This window comes from Megascapheus bottae, chromosome 9, assembly GCF_031878675.1.
Source record: "Megascapheus bottae isolate mThoBot1 chromosome 9, mThoBot2.hap1, whole genome shotgun sequence".
NCBI lineage: Eukaryota > Metazoa > Chordata > Mammalia > Rodentia > Geomyidae > Megascapheus > Megascapheus bottae.
The window spans coordinates 55025589-55050353 of record NC_143517.1 but is presented as its reverse complement, the minus strand read 5'-3'; the positions used below and the strand labels follow the sequence as shown (position 1 = coordinate 55050353).

The 24765-nt window shown below is 40.9% G+C and overlaps 1 long non-coding RNA gene across 2 annotated transcripts in view; it reads left to right on the top strand.

Moving 5' to 3' along the window:
* The first annotated feature begins 216 nt into the window (after positions 1-216).
* LOC150059195 (uncharacterized) overlaps positions 217-24765 on the top strand; it is a 38233-nt gene continuing 13684 nt past the window's right edge. The window contains exons 1-3 of one of the 2 annotated variants that reach the window (XR_016536609.1): positions 217-345; positions 1463-1649; positions 2949-3357. This is a non-coding gene — a long non-coding RNA (uncharacterized LOC150059195). Of the gene's footprint in view, positions 346-1462; positions 1650-2948; positions 3358-24765 lie in introns of those variants that run through there. The other variant, XR_016536608.1, reaches the window with a different exon arrangement.

Below are 24765 nucleotides of genomic sequence, written 5' to 3'. Positions count from 1 at the left end.
ACACACATTCAACTTAGAGTTGTAAACAAAGCACCATGTCTGATGCCCAGAAAGTGGTCAGTGATGTCTATGAGTTTCATTCACTGGCTCCATTATGCCCTCCCTGTGTTCTATTTGTGTTTCTCTCCCGCCTTCTCTGTGTGATCACCATCACATTCTAGGTCTGGCTGCTCCACCCACAGACCTTTATACTGACAAGTTTGCTCTTCACTGAATTCTCCATAACACTACTGGCCTGCTTCCAGAAGGTCATAATTACATTACGGTAGAGACCTTCCCAGATATCAGCAACCTCATGATCAAGCTGTTTGCCATTTTCCTTTAGAAGGTCTGAACACTCACTAGGTAACGTGAAGAACTTGGCTGAGGTGGCATGGCTGGTTAGTGGTAGAGTCTCAGCTGAGTAGTTCTAGCTTTGGTACATTTCTGTTTCACACAGGACTGTTCTTTCTGTGGCTTGTTATTGTGTTTGCTTTGGCAGATCTAGATGTCCTTAATGCTATTCTGATTATAGACATGAGCTAATTTCATTGCCTACTCTCCCTTTATTCCGTTTCTTCCCCTTCACTTCTCCCTTTTCCCCTTTTTTCTACTTTTCTCCTTCTTCTTTGGATGCAGTTTTTTTTAATTAAATGTAAATCCATAATACATAGTGCTTATCATTGTGGGAAGAGAGAGAGAATGATATGCAATCTCTGCCCTGAAGGGGTTTGATGATTACCAGGGAAAAGTAGCAAAAGAACAGAGTTCACAAAAATAAGTAGGAAAACAATGGCTATTGATATTCATGGTATAGTTGTGGGTCAATTGCATGGCTTAGGGCTTTAGATGCATAAATTTGTTGTTGAAACTTGATCTCACATAGTCCTGTAGGGCAAGGAATACAATTTCCTTAATATGGCTGATGAGGCACGGGAACAAAGTAAGGGGGGAAAAAACTTCCTTCATGTCAGAGTCACAGAGAAGAGAAATGGAATGAAAAGCTGAGCATGAGAGGACGGGAAGGAAGGACAGAGATTATATCTATATTAATCCCAAGGCCATCCTGGTATAGACAAGTGGACAGCACAGTCACCAAGTAGCTGTCACCTTGAATTTTTTTCTTAAATTTTATTTTTTATTGTTATTATGAAGGTAATGTACAAAGAGGTTACAGTTACATAAATCAGGTAATCAATACATTTCGTTTCAGATAATATCACCCTTTACCCTCAATCTTTCCTAAGATAGATTTATTTATTTATTTATCTATTTATTTGTCAGTAGTAGGGCTTGAACTCAGTGCCTAAGCACTGAGTTTTCTCAGGCTAGTGCTCTACCACTTGAGCCACAACACTACTTCCGTCTTTTTTTTATGCCTGTGGTAACCAAGGAATCGAACCCAGGACTTCATGTATGCTAGGCAAGCACTCTACCACTAGGCTACACTCCTGGCCCCTTATTTTATTTTATTTTTTTTCAGGAGAGAAAAATGGAGTTCCAGCAGGGCTTGAGGGCTGGAAGAGAATCCTGTTCTGTACCAGCATCAGGGAGACATGGCAAAGTGATTCTCTGCAGGACAGGATTGGGGCTCCATCAGTGTACAGAATGTCTGCTAATGGGTTTGAGTGAATTTGAGTAGGGCTAATGAGCCTGAAGAATCTTCCCATGTGAGTTTCTGTGGAGGGTCCATGTGGGATAGCAAATGACTTCCTCAGAGAAGGGTCACCATTCCTGGGACTCAGATGGCTCTTTGGGACACAGTTTCTTCTCCCTGCTAGGAATGGGTTTTGGCAGCCATAGTCATAGTCCATAGCTAACTATCACTTGGTAGAATTTCTTCCAACTTCCTGTGGCCCTTTCCCTGGCCATGCCCTATGTGGCTGGGCCATCTGAAACAGATCCCTGAACCTGCCTTTGTGTGTTTTCTCTGGCTCTACCCAACCAGGCCACTCTGAGAAGTTTGCTTTAGAAATGGAAGATACGTGGAATCTTTTTCCAGGCGAGCAAGGCTGTCTTTACATGAGCCAAAAAAATAATGTACATCTCAGGGTTTTATAGGATTAAATACGTTTTGGCAAATCCTATAAATACAAAAGGAAGTTGGAATAAAGGCTGCAGGATGGGCTTTTAGGTTTCTATCCCATTCCCTTTCTGCAGAATAAATGATCATTTCAAGATGCATCGTTTTGTTCAGCTTACCCTTAAGGAAACAAAAATCACTATTATCCATAAACAACCAGAATGAGAAACAAAGATTGCAATCAAACCACACAAATGCGCAGTGCGAAGCATTGTTTGCTTCTTTTTTGTCTTTCCCCTACATGCTCAGAGGCCATAATGACTGCTCCTTCTGGTCTTCATTCATTACATACAAATAGGGTGAACACATTTTGGCATCTGTACTCTGTTTACAACACAATGTTTTTGTCCAGCTTTTTAGTGCTGCAGTGTGGTTTCTGCAGGACCGCTTTTCAAGTGATGAAAATGGGAGATATCATGGGGTGGAGGGGCAGGGGTGGGTTGGGGTGGGGGAGGAGGCTGGGATGTGTGGGCAGTGGAAGGAGGGGTGTTTTGTTTCCTTGGGTGGTGCTGTTCCTTGGGCAATTTGTCAGCAGACTATTCTCTTCCAGTTCACATAGCAAGGTTTAAAGTGATGAATAGGCTTTCCCATCAGGCAGCCCGAGAAGACATGATCAGTAAACTCAGAGAAATGAGGGCTACTAGCTGGAGTGGGGCGGTCTGGACCAGGCAGTTGTGGTTTGTGTAGTCTTAGAATCTGATCACTGTACACAGTAAGGTCAGACAAAAGGTCTACGGCTGGTGGAGATGAAGTTGGGAGAGAATGACCCAGAGGGAATAAGTCTAATGTAATTGCCCTTCAAGAAAACCAACTAATAATCTCTTTTTTCTGTGTTTTATACTTTTCTTTGGTTCTGGATTTGTCATTAACATTTCAACATGTCAAGGACCTTAAAAATGAATCAATGCACCAAATTAAAAAGCTTCTATGCAGTAAAAGAAATGGCTGCTGGAGTGAAAAGATAGCCTACAGAATGGAAGAATAACTTTGTTAAATACTCGTTTGATAGAACACTAATACCCAGAACACATTAAAAAATGTAAAAACTAAATATGAAGAAAACCACAGTCCAATGAATTATATGAGCAAACGATCTGAACCGATACCTATTGAATGAAGAAATACAAATGCCAGTACACATATGGAAAAAGTTCACTCTAATTATCTATCAGGGAAATGCAAAGTAACTACAGTGAGATCTTTACAGTTAGCATGGCTATTATAAAGAAAACAATGACAAATGCTGGTAAGGATGTGGCGAAAGGAGCCCTTCTACACTGTTGGTAAGAATGTAAATTAGGGAAGCTACTATGAGAATCTGTATGGAGCGTCCTGTGCATAGTCAATAAAACTTCCATGTGATCCACATACTACTTTTGAGCATATATGCAACAGAATCAAAGTCAGCTTGCTGTGGAGCTTTCTTCACAGTTATGTATATAAAAGCACTATTCTTTTTTTCTTATTTTTTATTTTTTATTTTTGGGGTAATATATAAAGTGGTTACATTCGTCAGGTAGTAGGTGCATTATTTCTCACACATTGATATTCCTTCTCATGTTTTTTCTCCATTTCTTTCCCCCTACCCCTCCCAATCATCTTGTTTTTCCTCCTTCCCTTTCCTATTTCAAATAAATAAATAGACGTGTACACAATATACCCAATATACCAGGTAACAAAGTCAGATACAGTAACAATATGAAATTAACCAAAGGGTAAAACAAGAGAAGAGAAATAACATAGTACAGTGAGAACACTTACACAAGATAAAGCTCTTGTTTCCATATCCTAGAGAGCCTTTTATTTAGTCTCCTCCTATATGACCTTATGTACCTAGGTTTTGAACTAGGTAATCCTCTGCTAGGAGATTCCCAGATGCACACTAATTATTACAAATGTGGGAAACCATTGAGCCTATGCTCCTTTAGGACTGGGTTACTTCACTTAAGATGAGTTTTTCCAAGTCTTTCCATTCCCTTACAAATGGGGTGATATCATTCTTTGTTATGGCATTACAGAATTCCATTGTGTATAAATACCACATCTTGTTGATCCAATCATCTACTGAGGGGTATCTGGGTTGGTTCCATATCTTTGCTATGGTAAATAGTGCGGAAATGAACATTGTTGTGCTAATGGCTTTAGTATGTTCTTCTTTCTGGACATTTGGGTAAATGCCAAGGATTGGAATTGCTGGAACATGAGGAACCACCATACTGCTTTCTATAGCGGTTGAATGAGTTTGCACTTCCACCAACAGTGTAGTAGTGATCTCTTCTGGCCACATCCCCGCCAGCATCTGTCGTTATTGGATTTCTTGATCGTGGCCATTCTAACTGGAGTGAGATGGAATCTCAAAAGTTGTTTTGATTTACATTTCTGGTGTGGCTAGATATGTTGAGCATTTCTTCATGTGTCTATAGGTCATTCTTATTTATTCTTAATAGCTAAGATTGTATGCGTGTGTGTGTTTAGTTATTTACACAGGAGTTTTATTTAGACATAAAAGAAAATGAAATTATATCACTTGCATCAAAACAGACCTTCAGATCATCATGTTAAATGAAATACCTGTCAGACAGACAGGTATTCCAGTTTTCTCCATGCTAACTTTGAGAAAAGAACAGCCAGGAAAGTAAAAGGGAGACTTCTGGGGACATGGAAGTGAATAAGAGGGAGAGTAAGAACAAACAGAGGAAAATGAGGGTAAATATGATCAAAGTACATTATTTGCATATGTATTAAATATCACAATGAAGCCCATTAATTAAAGTGGTTAATACCCACTAGTCACCATCCTTTAATCATCCATTCTACTCTTTTTTTTTTCTTCCTAACCAAACTTGCTGAAATAGTTCTCTCACTTGCTTCCTGCATTTTCTTCTGTGATCAAGCCAATTTTCTTGTATTGCTAACGTTAATTGTAAGCCGGTCTTTCCATGGTCTGTGGCCAAAGATTTTCCTTTGGGTTCTTCCTCACATAACAAGACTCTTCATCTATACACTTGCCCTCAGCATTCATTCTGTTGTCTTGTTATCAGCTCCTACCTTCTCACCACCATTAGGGGAAAGGCCTTGTCTCCTATGGCTCCACTTACTTGGTGTCCAGGCTTCATATTATAGCTCACCCTTTTCTGTTTGCATATGCTTGGATGGGTTGAGCCTATTTCCCCGGATGGCTGCACTTACCAATTCTAAATTCATATCTCTCATCTCTCACATCTCTCTTTCATCAGAGGTGCCTATTATGCCCACGTACTTATTTCATGGGGAATTCCCATTCAAAATAGCCAAAGTGATACGCATCCCTCATCCCGATTATTCTACTTTCCTATGCTATCTTTGGCAGTACATGTCATTTTCTGTTACCCAGTTTTCCCAAGTGAGAATCTTCACTTTTTTTTTTTTGCCAGTCTTGGGCTTGAGCTCAGTCTTTTGGGTTTTCTCAAGGCTAGAGCTCTACCACTTGAGCCTCAGCACCACTTCTGGCTTTTTTCTATGTATGTGGTACTGAGGAATCTAACCCAGGTCTTCGTGCATGCTAGCCAAGCACTCTACCAGTAGACCAAACTCCTGGCTCCTTCATCATTGTTTTGACTCATCTTTTCCACACACATTATTTTATGAAGTCCTTTGAACTTTATTTTTGTTTTATCTAAAAGCTGAACACATAGCTCCACATTTACTGTAGCCAGTTTCTTCCCTTTCTTCCCCTTCCCCTCCACTCTCCCCTTCCTCTCTTCCTTGTTCTCCCTCTCTCCCTTTCTTGCCCTCCCTCCCTTGCCCTCTCTTCCTCCCTCCCTTTCTTCCTTCCTTCCTTCCTTCCTTCCTTCCTTCCTTCCTTCCTTCCTTCCTTCCTCCTTCCTTCCTTCCTTCCTTCTTTTCTTTCTTTCTTTTTTCTTTCTTTCTTTCTTTCTTTCTTTCTTTCTTTCTTTCTTTCTTTCTTTCTTTCTTTCTTTCTCTATTTCTCTCCCTCTTTTTCTCTTTGTTCTTTTTTTTCAGTTGTAGGGCTTGAATTCAAGGCCTGGGCACTGTCCCTGAGCTCTTTTGCTCAAGTCTAGTGTTACAAGGCTTTGAGCCACAGCTTCACTTCTGGTTTTCTGGTGGTTAACTGGCAATGAGTCTTATGGACTTTCCTTCCTTGGCTGGCTTTGAATCTCTATCCTCAGCTTTCAACCCTTGTGATATGATCCATTTTTGTCTTTTAAATTTTATTCATAGCCACTTCCATCATATTATATTAATATATTATATTGTCACATTGTATTATCTAATGGTATCAGACACCTTTAATCTCCTTACATAGCATTCTTACTTCTCTTCCAAACTTTTAGACAAGCTTATTCCAGGAAGATATTTTTCTTTCTTTCCTAGTCACAGGAGATAGGAATATTTCCCAACCATTAGTAGCTATTTTTTTTTGTGTGTGTGGGTCATGGGGCTTGCACTTGGCATGGGCTCTGTCCCTAAGCTCTTCAGCTCAAGGCTACCACTCTACTCTTGAGCCAAGCCTCACTTCCCATTTTCTAGGGGTTAATTGGAGATAAGAGTCCCAGGTTCTTTTGTGCTCGGGCTGGCTTTGAACCTTGATCCTCAGATCTCAGCCTCCTGAGTAGCTAGGATTACAGGCGTGAGCCACTGCGCTGGCTCCAGTAGTAACTCTTATTGCATGGAGTTAATGCCTAACAATTTTCAGGTTGAATTTGGATGATTCTTAGCCCTGGGCAGGATCACCTATCTTCCTCAGGTAGGCTAAGTGTATCCCTTCTGGCCTTGCATTGTACTTTTCTTCACTAGTAGCTTTGAACTTGTTCACTGTCCTTCGTATCCTGTTATCCTGTCCTCTCAGCTTGACTCTGGGTCATGTGATTTGTGGCCGATGACCAATAGAGAATGTCATGGAAGTGGAGGCTGTAAAATGCTTGTACTTTGGAGTGTGTCTTCTCTTGCTCTCTGCACCTACTCTTAGACCAGCTTATGACATGATGTGAGACACATGGCTCAGCTGCCCTGTCACCTTAGCTGAGAGCTGCTCAACTATCTGACACATGAGAGGCCATCTGGATTGTGCTCATTCTGCCTGGACACACTTAGTCCATATTTCTTGCAAAATGGTAGTCATCCCTCAGGAGCTACTCTAAATGTCAGTTTCCTGGAGAGATTTATCTTAATACTAATCTAGAACAGACTGCCCTGAACTCAAACTCTCATCAACCCCTTTCCTTTACCTTTGCTATACTGCAACTTGGATTTAACACAGTTAATTGTTGTTGTTGTGTGTGCAAATCCTGGAGCTTGAACTCAGGGTGTGAACATTATCTCTCAACTTTGTTGCTGAAGGGTAGTGCTCTACTGCTTAGACCACAGCTTCACTTCTGGGTTTTTTTTTTGGTTGTTTAATTGGGGATAAGAGTCTTTCCTGCCAGGGCTGGCTTTGAACTGAGATCCTTAGATCTTAGCCTCTAGTGTAGCTAAAATTATAGGCAGTGGCCACCCGCTAGCTAATGGTTTGATTGTTTTTTTTTTCATATTGATTGTTGTTTTAACTACAAATTTATGTCCCAAAGCTCCTTGTGTACCCTCAGGTACTTACATAAGTGGGTAAACGAGTGAGTACAGAAGTGCAAGTTGGTGGTAAGAGGCTTCACGCTTGATTTCTGTAGTTGCCTGTCACACCTTTTGTCACTTGCTGACTTCCTGTTCCCTAAGTTTTTTTTAACAAAGGTCACATATAAAGCAGATGCTCATTAAATTTGCTTTCGGGGTTTTCAGAACACAGGCTCTTTCTTCCTATTCCCTAAAACTTGAAGAAGAATCACGGAGTTCAGCATTTTACTTGCGTTGTAGAAAACCAATCTCATATGGAGATGAAGGTGGTAACAAAAATCTAACAGTTATTTAAATCCCACTTCTCACATTAACCATCAGTGTGATCTTGCCCAACTTGTCAACCTTCCTAAATCTCATTTTCTGCATGTGTTGTGGGAGTGAGGATTAACTAAAATGAAGTAAACTGTGAGAGCTAGCTCAGCAATGCTCCATTCTTGTCTATTGCCCTTTCTTTCCCTTTTGTTCTTTGAGCCCATTTCCTTCTTCTTGATGCGTCTTGGGAATAGTGGGCACATGACAAATATTAGTATAGTGATGAAAGACTAATAGTATCCTGCCGGGCATCTTCTTCTCATTAATGGCAAGTTGGGTGTGGTATATAATCTGCTCTTCAATCTGTTTCTCAGCAGGAGCCTAGTTCCTTCCTCTGAACATCAATTTGCTGTAGTCTATATACATTTGCTACGTGCTAGAACTATGGCAGAAACCTAGAGAGCCTCATTCTTGTTGGAGTTGACAGAGCCAAGGACATTGTGGTCTAATGCTACTGGCAGCAAATCCTTCTCTTCCAAAAGGAAGTCAGAGAATGATACTTAAAATAAGTGTCAAATTGAAATAAGTTTACTCAGGAGAATCTGGCTCTTAGCCCAAAGCTTGCATGCTGGATCATAAATTTGATACTGGATCTTCTGCTTTCTAGTGTGCTTAGTATCTTGTTTTTCCGAAAGAGCCACAGACTTGCTCATCACTCATTTCAGTGGTGCCTGGGTCCCGAGGTTGGAAGTATTAACCAATTTTGCAGAGGTGATGAGTCTTTGAGGTCTTGACATTTCACTTTACAGTTGCCTTACATGTGTTATCAATCGCTCAGTGGGAAGGAGACTTGTCCAGTTAGCAAGCTAGGCGATAGAAACTGAGTAAAATACTCAAGAAAAAGGGATAAACTCACTCCCACTTCTTCTCTAGACCCAGAAGTAGGTTCCAAGGGTTCCATGAGTCATGGAAGGTGGTAGATTTCCCACTTAAGGAGACTGTGATCTGATGCTCCTTAGTGACTTGCTTGACGCTCTGATCAAGACCTTTCCACAGAGCATCTTGTGTAGAAGGTACTGCTCACGAAAGGTTCTATGCACAAAGGGAGATGCTTGGCATTTTGGGATCATTCCAGCATCAGGTCTCTTCTATTTTCTTACCACTCAACTCACAGGTATCAGTGAGCCCAGAGCCAATCTCTCCAGTTGTTCTGGATGCTCCATGAGAGTGAGAGCTAAGTCTGCCTTTTCTCATAGCTCCATATCTAGCTCCCAGTGCTTGAAGAGCTGATGAGGTGGGTGTTGAATTACGTAATCATTAATTAATCACTAGCTTTGATATCTATGTTTTCTCATAAGGAACAGCAACAGAGAACAAATATATATTTAAGATAAATGAGAGGAAGAAAAAGATACATACATGAAAAGTAAGTGTACTAGGAAGGAAAATTATATAACTGTTCAAAAGTCAGTGCGGAGTCCATTCGTGTAATATTGGTAGCAAAGCGTTTAGTTGTTGGTTTCCCTGAGGCAGTAATGATTGAAGTGGACACAGACTGGTGAATGTCTGTGTGTGTGTGTGTGTGTGTGTGTGTGTGTGTGTGTGTGTGTGTGTGTGTGAAAGCACACATATGTGTTTTCTGTGTTGATTGTTAATCCTGCTAATTGCTATGAAAGTAACAAGGGTAAGTAATACCTAGTATTGCAAATAAGAAAGGCTTGGTGTATAAATAAATACTTCTAAGCAAGATAGATGTAATTGACAAGGCACCATCAGGTAGAAGAATCAGGTAGTGCTAGTTGTATGTCACATAGATAGATGTACAGGTACTGTAACCTCTGAGGGCTTCAGTTGCTTTATATACAATTGGTAGTCACATTACTTTGCTCTCAGAGATATGGTTAGGTTTTGTGTTAATGTGTACAAGGGACTGGTAGAAAGGGCATTCAGTAGATATTTGCATTTGGCCTTTTGACTTTCTTTCATCCCTTATAGGCCTCAATTCCAGCAACAGAACCTTAAAAAATTCCTTTTGGCCAGGCATGGGGCTTGAACTGAGTTCTTTTGGTCAAGGCTAGCATTCTACCACTTTGAGCCACATTTCCTCTTCTGGTGGTTAAGTGGAGATAAGAGTCTTATGAACTTCCCTTTTGGGCTGGTTTGATACATGATCCTCAGATCTCAGCCTCCTGAGTAGCTAGAATTTCAAGTGTGAACCACTGGCACCTAGTCAGTAATAAAATCTTGAGCAACGATTTTTTTTCACTGTTCCATTCATTCTATCCTGGACAGATCCATCAATATTTATGTAAATTACTTCTTAGGACTCTTAAAGATGGAGAATAGTATAGTCAGGATACAGTGAGGAGATAGACAACACACATAATGAAATTAAGAAAGTCTTACTTTAAAGAATTATTACTAGGTCAGTGGAGAAGTAAGAAGATTAATTAGTAATGATTAATAGAGCTCCAAAGAGCACAGACATGGCAGATATGGGATCAGCTATAACCCCAGTGGCTGGGCCTGAGCCTCTATGGAGAATCCCTGAGGAGAAGAGAGGAAGAAGAGGTACCTCAGATAACCCCTCAGGTGTGAGATCCAGGACCAGGTGTCTTCGGTGTGATTATATGTCACAAGAGAGCTGTACATACTAGACTGGGTTGTGGAGGAAGCCTCCCATAAGAAGATGCCATTTTCCATTGACCACCAAGTATTGCCGAAAATAAACAGTAAAAATGCTTTGCATTTGGAGAAGCCTAACTTAGAAGGAAACATCCTCCTTCTATAAGCTAAGCTCTTTCAAGCAGCCTCTAATTGACCTCTAAGTAGCTTCCTTGTAAAGAACAAATGCTGGACCCACAGATGATAGACAAACCACATCCAAACCACACTAGACCCATGAAAGGATGACTCTGCCACACAAGGCTGTTCACACAAGATGAGTTGATCTATAAAGAACTGACATGATGCCAGCACATAGTTGATATTCAGCAATTGTCAGATTATTTTAACACTGCAAAGTAAAAGTTGATTTCTCCTTTTAGTTTTTTTTTTTAAGGAATCTATCTTCCATAGTCATCACACTAATTTGTGCTCCTACTAAAAAAGTAATAGGGTTCCTTTCCCTCACATACTTGCCAGCTTTTGTTGTGTGTATTCTTTTTTTTTGTTGTTGTTGGTTGTGGAGCTTGAACTCAGGGTCTAGGTGCAATCCCTTTCCTCAAGGCTAGTGCTCTACCACTTTGAACCACAGTTCCACTTTGGGTTTTTCAGTGGTTAACTGGAGATAAGAATCTTCCATGTACCTTCCTGCCCAGGCTGGCCTCAAAAAGGCCATCTCAGATCTCAGCCTCCTTAGTAGCTAGGATTTCAGACATGAGCCACAGCACCTGGCTGTTGTGTGTATTCTTGATTATGACTATCCTACTCAATGATCCACTGATACCACTCTTGGGCATTTATCCCAAAGACTGGAAATCAGGATATAATAAAGATATCTGCATACCTATGCTTACCTACAAACCTAGCTACACCATTCACCACAGCCAACTTACAAAAACAACCTAGATGACCTACGAATGGATCAAGATAATATGGCATGGTTGCCAGTGGAATCTTATTAATACATCAGAGAAGATAATATTATGTCAATAGCAGGGAAATGGGTGGATCTTGAAGAAATATGTAGAATGAAGTAAGTCAGGCTCAGAGGAACAAAGGATGCATATTTTCCTTCAAATGTGGAGGCTACATCTAAAATATAAACGTATATGAGAACGCACACAAGGCCATCCACTTATTTACATGATCACGCTGACTGAAGTATTGCATGCTGAAGGGTGGATTTCCAGAGTGAACAATTCCCCTTTGAACAGTTAACAGACAATATAACCAAATGAAAAGCAGAAGGCTGAAATGTGTCTTCTTTGAGAAGGGGTGGGAATGAAAAAAGGGAAGAGATAAGGAAGTGAGGGATTGTGTGTGAATATAGTCACAATCCTCAAAGCACATTCATGAGAATGAAATGAAGGGATGGCTGTGATTGGAATAGATGGGCGAGGGGGAAGAATGAGGAAAGTGGTAACAGAAGTGAAGATGTCCCACACGTATAAATTGACTGCTTGAATCAAAACCCTTTTTAAAATTAATGGTAGAAAATAAATTAAAACAGAGAATGAATGTTGAGACTCAGCATATGTTGGCTTGTTTGAATACTTTTTATTACCTTTAAGTGGTGGTACAAAGGAGTTGCCACTCAACAGAGCAGTTTATGAATACGTGTGTCATCCCTTTCAACATTCTCACCCCCTCCCCCCAGACCCTTCCCTTACTTTTCTTAAAGTTTAGGTTGTGTACTGAATTTTTTTTTTTTTTTGCCATTTAGCAAAGCAATTTAATGTATACAATGCAGCTTTATCTCTGTAATCCCTTCAACCTCTTCACCCCCTTTGGACTCACCTCATCCCTTATATTTCTCGATTCTGTGATATATACAATGAATCTTGCCTGCATTTTCCCTTCATTCTTCTACTTTGTTCTTCTCTCTCTTCATTCTTCTCCTCCTCTCTACCTGGCCCCACCCTCTCCTCTTACAAGTACTCATTTCCTGGTACTTACTTTGTTGGGCTTTGACTTAGACTTTCTAAGGAATTACACCATTTTCCCTCTCCATAAAGTCTATTGCACTTCAGCTAGTTTAGTTGTAACCCCTTTCTTACCGCTCAGTGTGTTTACCTATAGATTTATAGGCACATTCTAGCTTCCACAAATAAAGTAATCTATGTAACCTGTGTTTCTCTGGGTCTGGCTCACTTCACTTAATATAATTTTTTCCCAGTCTTACTACCTCCATGCACATGGTACAATATCATTCTTTCTTTTGGCTGAATTCTATTATGTATATACACCACATTTTCTCCATCCATTTGTCCACTGAAGGGTACCTGGACTTATTTCATATCTTGGCTGTAGTAAATAATGCTACAGTGATGTCCTAAGAATGGCAGGGCTTGGTGATAGATTAACATACATTTCAGACCCAGGATTCTCATTAGTGCTTTATTTTAGTTCTGTTTTTAAACTATAAATGCCACAGTCTCACGCTCTCATGTGCCTAATCCGGAAGTGACTTCTAGGTGGTAGAGACACTTGTGCGCTGGGTCTCAAATAACTTGGTGATCTGGTTTTCCTTGAAAACTGGCATTCTCAGCAACAAGGAGATTTTACTGAGAGGGATTATTGTCTTTCTGAGCTGGCATCTTCTTGAGCACATCTCTTATCTTCTGTTAGATGAAGGGCAGGTGTTTGAACTGAAGCCATGCCTGAAATGGGCTGTTGAGTCAACCATATGGTCTGAAGCTATCTATTAATGGAATTAAAATAAACAAAGCAAAACAACGGAATGCCTCCTTCCCTTTATAATGTACTCACTTGATTAAAATCTTGGATTCATTTGCTCATACAACTTTAAAAAATTTAATTAGGCATGGAAGATAGAGGGTATTATATTTTTGGCATAGCTAACTTGTTTACAAAAGCTGTAGATGAAAACCCATCTTGTTTCCACATTATGTTCATTTCATGCACACAGGAGTGATAGCTTTCCCATTGCCTGGCTTGTGGTTGATTAAGTAGGCAAGACTAGGGTTATACAGCACACACCAGAAAAGGATCTTCCGACTTTTCCAGAAGAGTCTGAATGAGATCAAAGCCTACCTCCTTTTCCCTTAGAAATAGACTAGTATCTCAGGAGAGGAACTGGAAGTCATTGTTTGAGTGGGCACTATTCATATATTGTGTTATTGCTACCTGTATCATATAGTTATATGTGCATTCAGACACATATATGTAATACAAACATATGTAATATATTAACATATTGTTAAATGTAATAATGGTGATGTGTGTATGTATATACACATACATATATATGTACATACATACATGTCAGGAAGTATTTGAAAGCCGTACTTTTATTCAATCCTTACTCACCATCCAATAAAATAGTAATTTTATTTACCTGTTATAAACGAGGAAACTGAGATACAGAGGAGTTAAGTGACTTGATGATAAATGGTAAATGGAGCCAGAATTTTAATCTAGTCAGTTTCAATACAGTCTTTGCTATTAACTCAAGATCAAACCCAGCTCATGTGGTTTGTACGGTCTGTGAGTTAAGAATAATTTTCACAAATATTAAACAGTAACAAGAATATGTGATAGTTGTGGTATATGGCTCCCAAAGCCTGAAAGACTTATATATGGCTCTTTGCACAAAAAGGCTTGCAGACCTTTGTTGCTATTTATAGAGTTATGCTGAGTAGTCTCTTGCTGAATGTCCTACTTATTTTATATTCTGGCATCTAATAGCTGCAGATACTTTGTTTCTAGTGTTTCTGCAACTCCCTGGCTTCTTCACAAAGCCCTAAGGGTTGTCCTCTGCCCATTTGCATTATGTACCTGGCTGGTACAGATTATGGTTCATTCTGATTTTCATGATGCCATTGTAAAATATCACCTCTTTCGCTCTCCATGTGTCCTTGGACTGGGTGCACCGACAGGAGGATGCTATTTGCCTTGATGAGCATTTGCTCATTTGCTCATTGAAGAGACTTCAAGATCCAAATCTCTGTTTCATGATGAGGTTAATATTACCTGCTCTTTTTTTTTTGTCATGGGGTGAACTCTGGTCCTGGGCACTGTCCCTGAGCTCTTCAGCTCAAGGCTACTGCCCCACCCTTGAGCCACAGCTCCACTTCCCATTTTCTAGTGATTAACTGGAGTCTCATGGCTTTATAGTGCCTGGGCTGGCTTTGAACCGTAATTCTCAGATCTTAGCCTCCTGAGTAGCTAGGATTACAGGTGTCAGCCACCACACCCAGCCCCACTCTGTTTTTTGTCAGCTTAGATTGCTATAACTAATGCCATAGGCCTGAAAGATTAAGCCACAGACATTTGTTTTTCACAGTTCTAGGCTGTGGAAAGTATAAGATCTAGTGTTAGCAGACTTAGAGTCTGGTGAAGGCCCATTTTCTCATGTGTTGATGGCTGTCTTTTTGCTATGTCTGAGAGAGAGAGGATGGGAGGGGTGGTAGAGAGAAAGAAAAGAGAAAAAAGGAGGAAGAAAACTAAGAAGAAGAAATGGAAGAAGGAAGTAGAGGAAAAGAAGATGAAAAGGGAGGGAGGAAGATGGAGAGAGTGAGATAGAGAGAGAAAGAAGGAGAGAGAGGAGGAGGGAGAGGGAGAAGGAGGGAGAGAGACTCTTCTCATTGATCTCTTTCTACACAGGCATTAATCTCATCAGAATGGTCCATTCTTGTGACTTCATCTAAACCCAATTGGGTTTTTGGAGGGACACAGATATGCATCCATGGCCTTCCTCCTGCACCAGAGAGGCTTCCTACTCATCAGGCAATGACAGTGATATGCAAGGTGTTACAACAATTCTTTCTTCTTGTTACTTCTCTCATTGTTAGGATCAAAGTGCTTGCTGGTCATCTGGACGTGTCCTGGAGTCTGAGGCATGTTTCCAGTACATAGCCTGTGATACCCATGTGGAACCATTGACTCATTCCTCATCCTCAACCTGACCTCATTGCTGCAACTCAGGGCCTTGACTGTTGACCTTCTTCGAGGCTGTGATTACTCAGAGAAGTGTGACGGGGCAGATGGTTAGAACTCTTAGGAGATGGTTAGAAATGCAGGATCTTGGACCATGCCCTCTCCTCCTGCCTGAAACTACTGAATCAGAATGTATGAAGTCATCGCTACCTCTAAATTGGAGCTAGAGCAGTTTATTCTTCCTAGAAGAATCCTACCCAGGTCACCATTTTACAAGTGGGACAATTGAAATCCAGGGTGGTAATAGACATGAACAAAAATCCAGCCAATAGAGCCGAGCAATAGAAGCAATATTTAGAGGACACTGTTACTCTGTCTTATGAACTTGATCCTTCTTTACATCCCAGTTCTGCTGCTTCTAAGCTGCATGGTGTGGGGCTGGTGGGGGGTCTTAATTTCTTCATCTGTATAATATTATTGAACCATATGATTCCCAAATTTCCTTACAGGCTCCAATTCTATAATTTTGATGTGAGCCTGCTTTGCATATGTTCATTTTCCTGAAGAATGGGAGTCCTTTAAACTTGTGCATTGAAAGGATTTAAAAACTTGGAATTAGTAGAAAGGGGAAGGTTCTTCAGAGGCTCAGATACTCCTTTACTTGGCATAAACCAATGTGGAATTCACTGCTAACTAATAGCCAGCATCTGCCTGATAAGTGAAATGATGATTTCCTTCCTCTGTCTCCGAAGTCTCTTTGCTTCTAAGTCACCCCATGGAGAAAGAGAAGAAACATCATTTGGATCCATGAGAGAATTTCAACTAAGAGTTGTTGGCAACACATAAAGGCAAATGAAATAAATTGAATTTTTGTTTGGGCTTTATAATTTTGATAGGATCTTTTTGGAAGAGAGATGTATGTACAACCAAAACAGGCTCTGTCCTCCGGTTGAGCTAATTTCTCTTCCCCCACCCCGTGAGTATTTTATGATTTTACACATAGCAGTATTAGCTCTCTTAGCTGGGGGAGGAGTGGGTCAGGAATCTTAGAACAGCAGATGACATGAAGTTAGTGCAGAATGGACCTTGTGGTGTAACTTCTTTCTATGGTTCAGGGAAAGCTGTCCATGTTTACAATGGCATAGATCTCTAGCAGAACCAGGCCTCTGAATTTGGGTCTGGCTCATTACAGCAGTATTCTCCAAGAGTCCCCCCTAAAAAGATTTGTATGTGTATAGAATGAGATACATATATGTTAAAAATAGATATTTAGGGCCAGGAGTTTGGCCTAGTGGTAGCGTGCTTGCCTAGCATGCCCAAAGACCTGGGTTCGATTCCTCGGTACCACATACATAGAAAAAAGCCAAAAATGGTGCTAAGACTCAAGTGTTTGAGCTCTAGCCTTGAGAAGGTCCAAGGACAGCGCTCAGGCCCTGAGCTTAAGCCCAGGACTGGCAAAAAAATAGGTATTTAATTTTCTAGCTTCAAGATGTTTCACTGATTTCAGGGCCATCAAGTTTCTTTGAAATTGATATACTTCAAATACAGTCATGAACAAATAAACAATACCAATTAAATAAAGGTATGGTTTGTATTCAGTTACAACACTTTATTAGCGTTGCAAAGAAGTAGCTGAAGTTTAGGATATGCTTCCTAACTGGCTGGGATCCCATGAGTTCTTGGTATTACACTAGGCTGCTTTGATTGAGGAAGGAACTATACCACTAATATTTATTTTTTAATGCCAATCTTGGGGCTTGAACTTAAAGCCTAGACTATATCCTTAAGCTTTGTTTTGCTCAAGGCTGGTGTTGTCACTTGAGGCTCAGCTCCACTTCTGGCTTTTTGGTGATGAATTGGAGATAAGCATTTCATAGACTTTTCTAGTAGCTTTGAATTGTGAGTAGTTAGGATTCCAGGTGAGAGACACAGGTACCTGACTTACAGGCTAATATCTAAAATATATTTGGCCCAGAGAGCACTCAGTTCTTTTTGGCCTTTGCTCAGGATGCTAAGATAAGAATCAATCTGGACTATGATTATAGTTGAGGCTTTGTTATACTACTGTAATTCATGACCTCAAAAATCTCAGAGAGGAGGACTAACTTATTGTCTAATGCAGTGAGGGAAAGCTAATAACAATACATTGCACGCTAGAACATTGTTAACCTAGTAGGCTTTAAGGGATCTCGCTACAAAGCGAGGTTGGCATGTGAAATAATAGATGTCCTAATTAGCTTGATTTATTAAAAGCATATGTCATAACTTATGAACAGATTAAATTTTAATCAATTAAGAAAACCTTGCTGAGTAGCATGGCACGTGCCTATAGTCCCAGCATTCAGGAGGCAGAGAAGGGTGACAAATTCAAGGGCCACTTGGGCTATATAATGTGACCCTGCCTCATCCATGACCCTTACCAATAGAAAGCCTTTGGGACTTACAAATGTAGTTTTATTTCTGGCTCACTGTATGTTTCCATCCTCAATCTGGATGAGAGACCTAGGCAGACATACAGCCTCAGGACAGGTGTTGCTGAAATCCTGACAGGTGGAAAAGGGGAATGGAGAAGCAGGACATTCTGCTCTGAAGTGGCACGTGGGATTCGTTGCTTTCCCTCACATTTCACTGGCTAATGAAGTCACATATCTGCACATGGTGCCACAGAGACTGGCAGTGCAATCCTCTGATGGGGCTGGCCTGAAGGAGGAGCAGGTAGTGTTTCAATTATTGTATAAAGCGGTATGGGTTCATATTCATTAGCTATTCAGTGGGAAGGACACAGCAACAAATAGAGTCATTTTTATTCTTATTATTTGTCTTTAGTTGCACAAAGGGTTTAATTCCACAGTACACTTCCCTCATTCTCCCCCATCTATGCCCACTTCTGGTTCCCTTGTTACCTGGTTGCATGTTCACATATGTTCACTGAGTATTATGACTACATTCATCTGGAATTGCTTTTAACTGCCTTGGGTGGCAGAATCATTCAGAGGGATATGGAGACACATCTGATGTTTCTTTACTCACAAATGATTTTTCCCCTTAAACTTGAATTGCCTCAAGATAACTTGATGTTATTATATACACAATTATGTTATGGTATTATATATACATCAGGTGAGTATGACAACATCAAGCTACCATATTCTGTGAACTTAAGGGTGAAAGACTTCTGGGTGTGCTCTGCCAAAATGCTCCTTGACTTGTGTGTTCCTTGGTGGTTTGAAAATGCTGTAGCAATTGATAAAACTCGAAACTGGGTTTCTTTCCCTTGGGAGACTCCTCCCCCTGAAATTAAAGGCCCTCAGTTAAAGGACTTTTAATCCTCAGTGCGTGGAGGTGGGGCGCACTCTCTTTCTCTAGGTGTGTTGCTCTCTGTTTCTCTTTGCTCGTCTCTCCTGTGCTTTCCCAGCTTCCTATTTCTAAGGGCCTCCCCATGAGCACTTCAGAGGACTAAAATCCTCCCAGTTCTTCTTTAAGGCCTGAGAGTTAGTCACCTATGGCTACATAAGAAATGACCCCCCAAACTTAGCTTCTGAAAGACAAAAAAAGCACATCATATCTCACAGTTTTCTTGGCATGTCTTAGTGTTCCACTGCAAGGTGGCTTTCCATTGAGAGGTGGCTAGAGGGCCAAACAGTTGCTTATGATTGCCTGGGGTGGGGAGGATGGGGATGAAAACACAGGCCCAGAATGCTCTAGACTACCTTCTTATGCCATGAGCAGCCTCTTTCTCTGGAGCTCGTACCTGTCTAGAGGGAAGTGTTTTGTTAGAAGCCATACAAAGTTGTATGATAGGCTAGGAGAAAGATCTAGGGTATCTCTGGTTCTCTGTGCTTAAGAGGGATGTGTAAATTAATGAAAAGTTTGTTCTGGAAGCTTGTACAATTGTGTGGACTTGGGGCATTTTGAGGTTCCTTGAGGTCTTAGAGGGGCTCATCTTCTTAGGAACACTTTTAAATTTCATTGAACAACAACAGCACTTCTCATCTCTGCCTTTGAGTGAATAGTGAGGATGACTCTGAGAGCTGGGTGTTAAGTTAAGGTCCTACATCCATGTTCTGAAGCAGTCAGTGGGGAGTTCAGTGAGGAGGGCCTATCCTAGACTTGAATGGAAGAGAACAGAAGTCACCCCCTCCCCAGATACAGGTCGTGGTGGTACCAGCAAACTAGGAGACAGACTCCTAGACAGATGGTGATTCTGGTAATGACTTCAGTCTCCGTCTTGCATGTTTCCCTCTAGGTTCAAGAGGGGTTGCTGGAGAGTGTACAAAATAGGCCCAGACTGGGAAAGGTGCCAGGGGCCTGAGATTCTCACGTGTGTGACTTATCTAATTAATTACATCCATGCCCTGGTTGTGAGGCCTACGCCATTAATGAGCCACGTGTCAGATCATCTCAGTATTTGGCTTCAAATGGGCATTTCTAGAACATCTGTGTCTGCAAGGAATTAAAATTCTTAAACATCTGTGACTTTGGTGGCTCCAACTGAACTGGCACCACGTTTCTTAGACCTAGAGTCTTTAGCTTGTGGTGATGAGCATGCTCTGGCTAGGCAGAGCAAAACTGGAAGTAACCTTGAAAGCGTGGTAAGGACTGCTACGCTCTGGGAATGAGGCTGTCATCAGAATGGCTTAAGAACTTTCCTCCCTCATCAAGTGCAAGTCAGGCATACCTGTAGGCAAGTCATTTCTGTGGATTCCAGCTCATTCCGGCATCAAGCTAAAAGGAGGTCCCTTGGAGCAGGAGTTCTTGAGTTCACAAACCCAGGTTTATATTCTAGACCTGCTGCTTTTTAGCTCTGTGCCTTTGGAAAAGTTTCTTCTCCAAGCTTTGTTTTTTTCTCACCTGTGGAAATGAGAAAGTAACTTTACACACATGTATACTACCCATTCATGGAGCATACTGGAATGTATTATGATTTCTTATAAATTATTTCCAGATTTTAATAGTCAGGTTATACTATGTGGAGAACATCCTTTTCTCTCAAATTTTTCTGCAAGAGTTTGCTGAAGATTGATATCATTCTTTGCTTTCCTAAATATTTACTAGCATTTATAATTCTTTGTGTAGATTCACTCAGAAAGGATTGTCACTTCATCGTACCTATGCATACAATACTTCCCTGCAAAACAAGCAAACACATAAAGTCTTTATGGTAGGAAGATTTTTGATAGTATGAAGAATCAAGCAAGGGATTGAGTTTCCCTCAAGGAGAGTGAGGTCCAGGCAGACAGCCAGTGCTGGCAGACTGCTGTTGTGTCTGCTTGGATGGGGCTTCCCACAGCTGTGCAGTGTCACTTTGCTTGCTGACACGGAGTCCTGCATTAATGCTCTGCATGTGTAAGAACACAGATATTCATGAGAGCTGAGACTTAGGGACATTAAGGCAGGTCCTGGAAATCCCTTAGCCAACAAGTTATAGAATAAAATCACGGCTCCAAATCAACTATTTTGACTTGGTTCCTTCCTATAGTATTTCCCCATTTCCCAGCTTGAATGATGCAATTCCATCAGTCAGTTCCATTCTCTCCTCCCTCTGAGTATCATCCTCCCCAGTTCAGCTATTTTGGTAGGTGTTTGGAACCCAGGCTCAGCGAGCTGATTCCGAGCTCTGCGGATTCATTCAGCCATCATTTTTGGTTCATGGTATGGCTCCATGCAAGACTCCTTACAAGACATGAAAATAAACAAGCATATAGATGGTGGGGGATGGGGAGGAGTTGAGTACATTTAGAAAGGTCCAAGGGGGAAAGAACCCACTTGAAAAAGATGGGTGGATCAAAAGGAGCATCCTTCTGCTGCTTCAGTTATAGAGCTCTGGTCTATAACTCCCAGGGAGTGCTCCTGCAAGCCATCCATCTCCCCTAATCACAGATGACATTTGATTAAGCAATCTCTTCCAGGGAGCTCTCCCCTAGCCCCAGATGGGTTCTCTAACATTTATGAGGTAACATTTGGAAGACATCAAAGTGAGGGAGAATCACTCTCAGCAGAGGGGTGAGGCAACACCCTGCCTGAGTGTGTGTGTGTGTGTGTGTGTGTGTGTGTGTGGTGTGTGTGTGTGCTCAAAAAAAATCCAGGCAAAGTGGGAAATGGCAGTGACCAGTTTCTTCTGCTTTAGGGCTTGAATTAGCATGTCTGCCAAAGGGATAAGAAATGTGAAGAGGACACTTCTGTGAAATTGCACAGGGTGAGGGAAACAGAATTCAGAGATGCTGGGGGCAATGCCAGCAAAGACATGAACAAACCAAAACCAGTCATGCTAGTCTTTGGGGGTGTGTGTTGGTGACACTGAGCTTGGCTGGGCGTATACACATGTTATGAACTAAATTGTCTCTCCTTAAAGACGTATATTGACACCCTAACCCATGATGTGATTGTGAAAGAGATGGGGAATCTGAGAAATAACTGAGTTTGGGATGACATCACAAGGGTGGAGCAGTCATGATGGGATCAGACATCTAAGAGCTGGTTTTGTCCCATTGCCCCATGGGAAAACCACAAGGCAAGTCCATGTGAGCACAAAGCAAGATGGTGACAGTGGCCCTCTGTAAGTCAGGAAGGAATTGCTTTTCTTTTTTTCTTTGTGGGTCATGGAGGTTGAACTCAGCTTCGGCGCTGTCCCTGAGCTCTTCAGCTGAAGGCTACCATCCTACCCTTGAGCCAAGCCCCACTTCCTGTTTTCTAGGGGTTAATTAGAGATTAATTTTGTGCTGGGACTGGCTTTGAACCTTGATACTCAGATTTCAGCCTCCTGAGTAGCTAGGATTACAGATGTGAGCCACCCGGCTAGGAAGGAATTTCTTACTAGAAAGAGAATCTATCTGTTGGCACCTTGATCTGCGATTTGTAGAATGATCAGAAAACAAATCTCTGTTGTTTAAATCATTCAAACTGTGGCGTTTGGTTATGGAAATTACCTAAAATATCACCCATGCGACTGATGCAAACAGTCCAAGAAAAGAATCACAGACCCGTAGGGACTGGATGCCTACTTTGTCTTAAAAACACTACATTGACATTCATTCTAACATGTTACAGTTAATAGATTGTTATCATCTAAAGGTTTGTGATCAACCAAAATCATGATTAAAAACCTTGTAGGGGATGGCGGTCTCTTTTAGGTTCTGTATTACTTGGATTTCTTATTGAGGTGACCAGAATCCCTCAGAACAATTTCAAAGGAGGTCACCCCCTCCAGTGTGTGAGTCAGTCATGAGGAGGAGAGTGTGAGGGAGAACAGTGCACACTGTGGCAGTCAGGAAGTGGAGAAAAGAAGTTGATGGATTCAGCTGGTCAGACTCTTGAATGTAATTGTCTGTGGAAACATTCTCCCAGACACACCAGAAGTGTGCTGAACAAATCTAGGTTTTTCTCAATAAAAATCAAGTTGACTTGAACAATTAACCATCACATACCCCAAAGAAACAATGGTTCATCTGTGGAATTTTTGTCTCTAGGTTTTGACCCATGCTATAATAGGGTAATAATGATATTGATAATCATTATTGGCTACCTGAGGGCTTTTCTTAATCATCCAGGCTCAGTACCTGGTACTTTAATGGGTTAATGGGTTCACATATTTATGGCTACAAACTTGTCCAAGTCATGGTTACTCATTTCAACAGCATTTGAATTTAAATCCCTTTTCTTGTCCTTCCCTGAAATCTATTATCTTCTCAATTACCAGAGTGATTGTTTTCAAAGTTAAGAAGAGACCGTTCCAGCTCTAAGTCTTCCTGTGGCTTTCTGTCTCTTTTACAGTGAAATCATAAATCTTCCCCAGGAGCCTAGGATCCCCAATTTTCCCTCCATGATTTTAACCACTGTACCCCTCACATTCGGACACTTTGATTTCCTTTCGGTCCTCAAGCAGGACCCGAAAACCCTTGTCAGGAAAACCCTTGTTCCCATGGACTGGAATTTTTAGCTAGTCCCTAAGACTTTAGGACTTTTATCACTATTATTTGTTGTGAGCAAAAACAAAACAAAACAAAAAAACCCAACTAAATAGATGATAGTTTTCCCATTTTTATTTCCATTTGATTACAATTTTTCTCCAGAGATCATATTAGCTGTCTTTTTTTGATATATACAAAGGTAATTAGATAGGAAGGAGAAAAGACAGAACTCTGAATAGAAACAGAATTAAAGAGCTGAGAGTCTCATCAATGCACAGAGCAGCAATCGGTTCTGATCAAGCTGGTGAGTGACACATTTCACTAGGCCTGGGAAAATCAGCATAGCTCCCAAGCCAGTAGGGAATACCACAGTGGATTAGAGGATAAGAGTCAGGGCTAGCCAAGCCAGATGTTGTCTTTATTACTACTTGTTAAGATTTTACTAACACCTTGGGGAGATCTCCAGTCACACTAGGACTGTGGCTGAATCACAGAGGCATGTGTGCATTGTATATGTGTACATCATACACTGTGTTTATGTGTACACATACTATATATGTGTATACTATATGCCATAGAAATTACTCTTAATATTTGACTTTAATTAACTTTGTAGATGATTCTGATTTTTTACCTAGTAATTTTCACGGGAAGGGCAGAACTGTTTTAGAACTCATTTATTCACATGCATTTTCATTCATGTTTTCAATTGTGTGCTTTCTATGTTTCAGATAGCATGTAAGAAATTGAGAATGTATTAGGAAGTAAGGCAGATATCGTCCTAGTTTTTAGGGAGTTGCCTGTTACATATTAGGGCTAAGTGAGTTGTTCTCTGTTTAAAATTCTAGTCTCAGGAGGCAAAGTGAGCAAGGAATTCATTGTATCATGTTCTCTGTGTTGACTGCTCCAGTCTGGGGGTCCCGCCCCTCATAGGATAACTAAGGAAGAACCCAACAAGCATATGCTATGTGGAAAGGGAGCCAAAACACCATCTACAGACTCTTGCCTGTTTGCAAGCTTTGGAAAATGAACTGAGGTTTCTTTTATCCACTATGGCACTTGTTAGACATTCTGAAGGGACCCCTGGAAAGAATGATAAATGGTAAAACTTTAGAATCGGTAGAATGAAAGGAAGCTGGCTAGCCTATATTGGAAATTACAAACAGTACTTCAAAAATGAGTATAAATGATACTGTATTGTTGACAGTTTTATAGTTGGGTGGATAAGAGTCCAAACCAGATTCTCTTGATGTGCAATAAAGCATTGCAACCTTCCACCCATGGAAAAAATGTGTCTCAGATGCTCCTTCTGTAGCCCTTTTCTGCTTCTCTCCACCCTAGAAAATAAACGTGTAGTTTCTATTGAAAACA